Below are 6,000 nucleotides of genomic sequence, written 5' to 3'. Positions count from 1 at the left end.
AAGATCCTGTGGCATCATTTTCTCAAAACACAGGGATCAAATCAACTCAGCAGGCAGATTTTTTCTCTCTCCAGATTTGTATTTCTAATTTCAATAGGCAGCATATACAGTGCATGGGTGTCTGAATGAATAAAAAACTATTCATCATGGCACAGTAGATTCTCGAAAGTAAAAAAAAATCAGCTCTGAAAAGGTTTACATCATCCTTTTGTGAGAAATACCCCAAAATGCCGGTCAATGCCATTGCCATGCTAGGGCGGGTTCAGAAGGGTCGCCTCTAGGACCCAGCAGTGCAGCCGGTCAGGTAGGCTCAGCTCGTAGACTAGAGAGAGGCAGACAAAGGCAGAGAGAGAGCTCGTGCCGCTATCCTGCAGCATCCACACCCACCCACCTCACTCCAAACGCTCCAGCGCGGGTGAGTACCCGATACTTTTTATATTTTGGTTAAACATAATTAAATGGAGAAAAAATATTATGTCAGTATTTAAATTATGTTTCTGACGGTGAGTTAAGTTGTTGTGTTCAGGAGTATTGGACACTGTGAAGGATTGGTAGAATTGTTGCCTATTTTGGCTGTCGGCTATATGAGCAGGTGATTATAGGTGTGCGCGTACCCATTGGTACAAAACTGTCATGGCTCATCTGTATGTACGGCGCCCACCGCTTTTCTCTGAGGGCATATGGACAACTGATCCGTTTTTTTTGTTGCTGAAAGCTAGAGGGTGTACTGAAAAACTTTTGTTGTTATTTAAAAACAAATATGACTTAACCAGATCAGACTGGCTTAGTGTTACTAGATAAGACACAGATCTGCTGTGATGAGGATGTTTGGGGTGATTTGATGCAGGACGCTGACGGGCAGGTCAGAGTTGTTATCTGGGCTGTTGTGGCGCTGGTAGCACAGACCCAGCCTCACATTTCTGTCGTGCAGTTAGACATGTCACAGTCACACAATAGAACAGCTTTGCAGTCTGTCTGCTGCACTGTGAGCAGGAAGTAGCCTGCCCTTGTTAGGTAAGCATGGTGAGAACATTTGTATTATTTTACACATATCCATTTATTTGTGATATTCAGGGATTGAATGACATATCTGTTGGGGGGTGTTTTGAGTAGTGGTCTGGACCTTATGGGGATAGACATTTTACATACTTAGGGGCCCCTCCTGTAATTTGAGTCCTGATGATTGTAATGCACTGGGGTGAATCATTAGTCTAGTAATAGTACTATTATTTGTAGTTGTATCCGTGTGTGATGTAGCACTACAGTAGTCGTGGTGACGGGGGTGTCCCTGTGAGACAATGGGCTGTCCTGAGCGTAGACCATATATAGTCCTAAGTGACGTCATAGGGAGAGGGTCAGTGATTTACCTCTCTATTATATTAGGCGAGCAGATGGGCTCCCAGCCCCTGTCTGTCGGGAGGAGTACCACTACCCATAACCCATCCCTCCCTGGTCTGGGACCTACCCCCATCTCAGGACCTGTCATAAAAGCTCAGCCAGACTCAGGGCCAGGGTGTGCGGGGGAGGGGAGATCCCAGATGCATTAAGGGTGGGGACAATGTGGTCCTCTCTGTTTGTCTTCATGGAGGAGGACACGTGTGATGGGGCTGTGAAGAGACAAGGGGAGGAGGACATATCAATCATAATCAGTATTTCGCCATTAAAAGCTGTGAGTTTCATGACCTTTGGCATTGGGGCGTTGCCAGTCTAACACAATCATTGTTTAAGCAGAAATGAGTTAACAAGCCCCTGTTAAGTCATGGAGTCTACATTTGGTTGCCATTACCCAGCAGTAGAGCCATGTGTGGGCATTGTATGTGGAACGAGAGTGGGTGATAGCAAGGGTGTGGAGGGGTTAGGCTGCATGTCTTTATCTGAAGCAATCGAGGTGTGGTCACAGCCACTAGGTGGGGATTTGACAGGAAGTGGCCAGGCTTTAATTGGTAAAGCTGCTTCAATCCTTGGCCCAGCCCAGGACTGGTCTGTCTGTCTGGCACAGATCAGAGCTTTAAATGTCACAGATAGCAGCCTCTAGTCTACACACCCTCACTAGCGGCAGGTTGATGTTTATTGGGACGAGTCTTGTCCTGGAGGCAGAACTGCACTAGATGGGCCAACTGTAAAGCCAAAATTGGCCAAATTGTAAAAATTAACAAACAAAACATTTGCTTTTTGTCTTAATTTAAGGTTACTGTTAGGCATTGTGGTTGTGCCAGCTAGTGACCACTCTGCAGCGCTGCCTCTTGAATTAGATTCATGCCGAAAAAATGTTATCTTGCTCACTAATTAATGGCCAAGATGGACTGAATGTGTTGACATAACAATGTGTGCCAAAGCCCTTTTATTGCTAGTTAAAGCTGTTTTCCAGTTCATTAATGTGTGATTAAGCTTTGTGTGGCCATTAGTAAAACTCCCCCACTGTGTTGATCAGTGGTCAGATATAACCTCATCTCCCTCCTCACATGAGGGTCTGTGTGTTGTACGAAGTGGAGCCTTCTGGGTAGGGGCATGGTGAACAGCGGCTGTTACAGTGCTACCCTCTGGAGGTGGCTGTTTATTTCAGATAGGGGAGTTCAGTCAAACTGACAAGCCCAGATCTAACACCTAGAAATCCAATAATTGTCCTGAGCACTGGGTTGATGTGCTGTTTTTAAAAGTTGATTTAACCACATGGTGCATTGAGGTGTTATAAAGTTACCTTACCATGTGACATCTTCACACATGTTTCTCACTCAAGACTCACTCTGTATAAAATTAATTACTGAGTCATTGATCATCTACATATGACGATTGATTGATCAATCAAGGTTCACAAATAGTCTTAAGAATGTATTTGTGGAGTTGATTGTGCGTGATAATCTTGTGTGATAATCTTGTGTATCAGAGTGAGGCAGCAGTTCTGGAAGAGAGTCAGTTCGTCACCAGTGAATCAGAGTTGGGATTCGACCTCTCTTTTCCTCAACACAGGCCGAGCTTTGCTACATTTCCCCAGAGAGCAGCACCTCCAGCCTCGTTCTAATACTAACAATGCATTAGGAATTTAGCAGACAAATCTAATTCTCGACAGGATATGAAAGTGGCCCAGGGGGCTCACAACATGAACACTATATTTTTGCGGCATGGGTTGGGGTGGATAGTTAAGGCCACTTGAAAAGGGCTTGTCATCAGGCAGAGGCATGTGATGTGAGATGGAGGGGGTGCTGTTATGTTTTTTTTGGTCCTCTCCAGGAAGGGGATGTGGTCTCTGTGGGGCTCCAGGGCTCAGTGGACTGTGGGGCGGAGGTCAGACTGTCATAAAGGACTCTCATTTATCACACATCATCTGCTCCTGCCTCCTTCAGCCGCCACACCTCCTGCCTACTTCAACACATCACCCTACTGGCCCATATCCTGGGAGTGAGCTTGGGGGTCGACGTGACAAATGCTTTGTTTGTGAACAATGGGCGTGAGCTTATTGACGAGTGGTTATTGATCAGAATTGTTTAGAAAGACATTTTGGGGCATTTGAGTGAGAGGGGCTATTAATGATGGTTGAACAATATAGGAAAAAGATAGGCCTGGAGCTAAACAGAGCACCATATTGTCCCTAGAGTACTGATGTTGTTTTACTTGATAGTTACTGTACTTTGATAAAAGATGGCATACCTTGTGACTTGCAGTGTAAAATAAGAAGCCACTAGTTCCTGTTATCGGATGTGTCTTTTACAGAGAAGCTGATTGCCTTGTAAACATGGCTACAAATGCAGCCAGACAGCCCAGACTTGAGTGTCAGCCCATTCTAGGCAGGTGTAGATGAGGTTTGTCCTACTGCAGCTAACCTCATTCACAAGTCTTGTACAGTAAAAATGGCTGCTGTTGCCTGTGCTCTAGCACGTGGATACTGCTGTGGTGCAGTGAGTCTTTGTTCTGACATGGAGCAGCTAGCATTCAGCTCTACTGTGCGGTCATCATAACCTCACGTTTCCCATCTCCTACAGAGGAATTATATTCACTTTGATTAGATCACACAGAGATGGCTAATGACATTCATTAGAAATGTGGCTTTGTGTGTCGTCGTAGCGAAGCAACCTGCCCCACGACTCTGGCGTGTTTCTTTGTCTGCTCTGCAGTTGGCTAGTTTCACTGATGCGCTAGTTCCACTCCTGAATGCTCGGAATCGAAACGTTCGTTGAAACGAACAGACAGACTGACTGCCTGTCTGACCTGGACAGGGCAGGACTCCAAGCATGTTCCAGGGCACGGCGTTTCAACGATGACCTTCACTGTGCCCTCTGTCCTCCTATGGCGGGGACATTGTTATGATGGTGTGAGACGTGAGACATGGCAGAGAGGGTGACTGCTGCTGGGATCCCATTCACAGTGGCACAGTAATGAGTGCTCTCTGCCCGTTTAGTGGCTAATCTCCTCATTATTCCAAACTGTCTTTCAAAGTTCCAGTAACGAACTGGGTAGCAGCAAACACGTCTCTGGCCAGCCAGTCAGCCATTCTGCCAGTCAGCCAGCCATTCAGCCAGCCAGCCAGCCAGTCAGTCAGTCCCTCCCACCATGCTTTCTTTTCTTCTGTCTTTTTGCGTAGGGGATAAAACAGTCTGCTTGCGTTTAAAAAGAGCAGATGTTAGTGGAGAGTTTTGGCAGGAGCACGCTGTGCTCTCTAACCCTCGCCTCATCTACAGGCTTTACAGAGAGGTCTGGACTATCCAGAAAGAGACCATTCCTGCTAGGCTGCTCAGGCCTTTACACAAGCTATGTAATCTGCCAAAAGACACCAAATAGAAAACCCTTAAAAAAATACATTGAATCATTTTTTTATCCTCAACCTTAGTAATTGTTCTTTCTTTCAGAGTCTTTGTATGCTATAAGGTTTTAGACCGGCTTCCTTTGTACATTGGATTATGTAAACTGGTGGGTGGATCACCCCATGTACCTTTCCCAGTGGTAGAGGATGAGTAACCACTGAAACGTTTGAATACACCCTCACACATGGTGCTCAGCACCACACATCGGTGCAGTGACTATGATACCATGGACTTTACATCAGTGACTATGATACCATGGACTTTACATCAGTGACTATGATACCATGGACTTTACATCAGTGACTATGATACCATGGACTTTACATCAGTGACTAATGCTCCAAATGTTCAGCTCAGCTCTCTGGTCCAAGAGCCCTTTATGGGATGCTGATTGTACAGTAGATCCAGAACCTCCCCTGCTGCCTGCTCATAGCTCAGACCTCGAGGTGTGGGAGGATTCAGATGGTTCTAGCTGGTTTCTGCCATATGTTCTTTAAAACGACCCAGGTGGTGAAAAAAATTTTGTTAGCCTTTTCATGTAAGATATATGGTACTTGCAAATGCACATCCCAAAAATGAGTATATTGTCATGGTTGTAAGGCAAAGGGGAACTGTACAGAGATCAGAAACCAGAATCGAATTAAGCACATATTGCATTCTGGCATTTATTGTCATGAATCTTTACCTGGAGGCAGTTCACAGAGTGGTCACTAGCTGTCACAGCCACAAAATCATCTAATCTGATTTGAAATATAAACCTAACCTTAACCACACTGCTAACCCTAACCTTTTTATGAATTCTTACATTATAGACAATTTTGACTACAGCTGGCCCATTAGCGGAAATCGCTCAGTTCTGCCTCCAGGACAAGACTCATGACAATCAATGTCAATCTGTGCACATATCCAGGAGCCAGAGGGAAAGTGTCTTGTTTCCCACCCTGGTCAGACCACAAACAGCAACACTCTCTGATGAGACATTCTTCTCCAAAATATCACACATTCACTTGGCCTTCTTAATAATAGTTCCTTACTGGCCACTCGCTTCCCCTCTCTGAAGGACAAGGGTGAATGTATGGTAGATGACAGACAGACGTACTGCCGGAGGAGCTACCGCCGCTCTACAGGAGACCTGTACATTCCATTTAGTGCATACCTTGTTTAGTATGTAGTGTATGTTCAGAACTAATGGCCTTAGTTTTAG

At 45.3% G+C, this 6,000-nt stretch overlaps 1 protein-coding gene across 1 annotated transcript in view; it reads left to right on the top strand.

Moving 5' to 3' along the window:
* The first annotated feature begins 347 nt into the window (after positions 1 to 347).
* Positions 348 to 6,000, top strand: part of LOC135544252 (neuronal migration protein doublecortin-like) — a 106,559-nt gene continuing 100,906 nt past the window's right edge. Inside the window, exon 1 of the mRNA XM_064971718.1 lies at positions 348 to 415. The gene's annotated coding sequence lies outside the window, so the exon portion shown is untranslated. The remainder of the gene's footprint in view (positions 416 to 6,000) is intronic.

This window comes from Oncorhynchus masou, chromosome 8, assembly GCF_036934945.1.
Source record: "Oncorhynchus masou masou isolate Uvic2021 chromosome 8, UVic_Omas_1.1, whole genome shotgun sequence".
Classification (NCBI taxonomy): domain Eukaryota; kingdom Metazoa; phylum Chordata; class Actinopteri; order Salmoniformes; family Salmonidae; genus Oncorhynchus; species Oncorhynchus masou.
The sequence above is the reverse complement of the archived record's forward strand: the minus strand, read 5'-3'. Positions and strand labels throughout refer to the sequence as shown.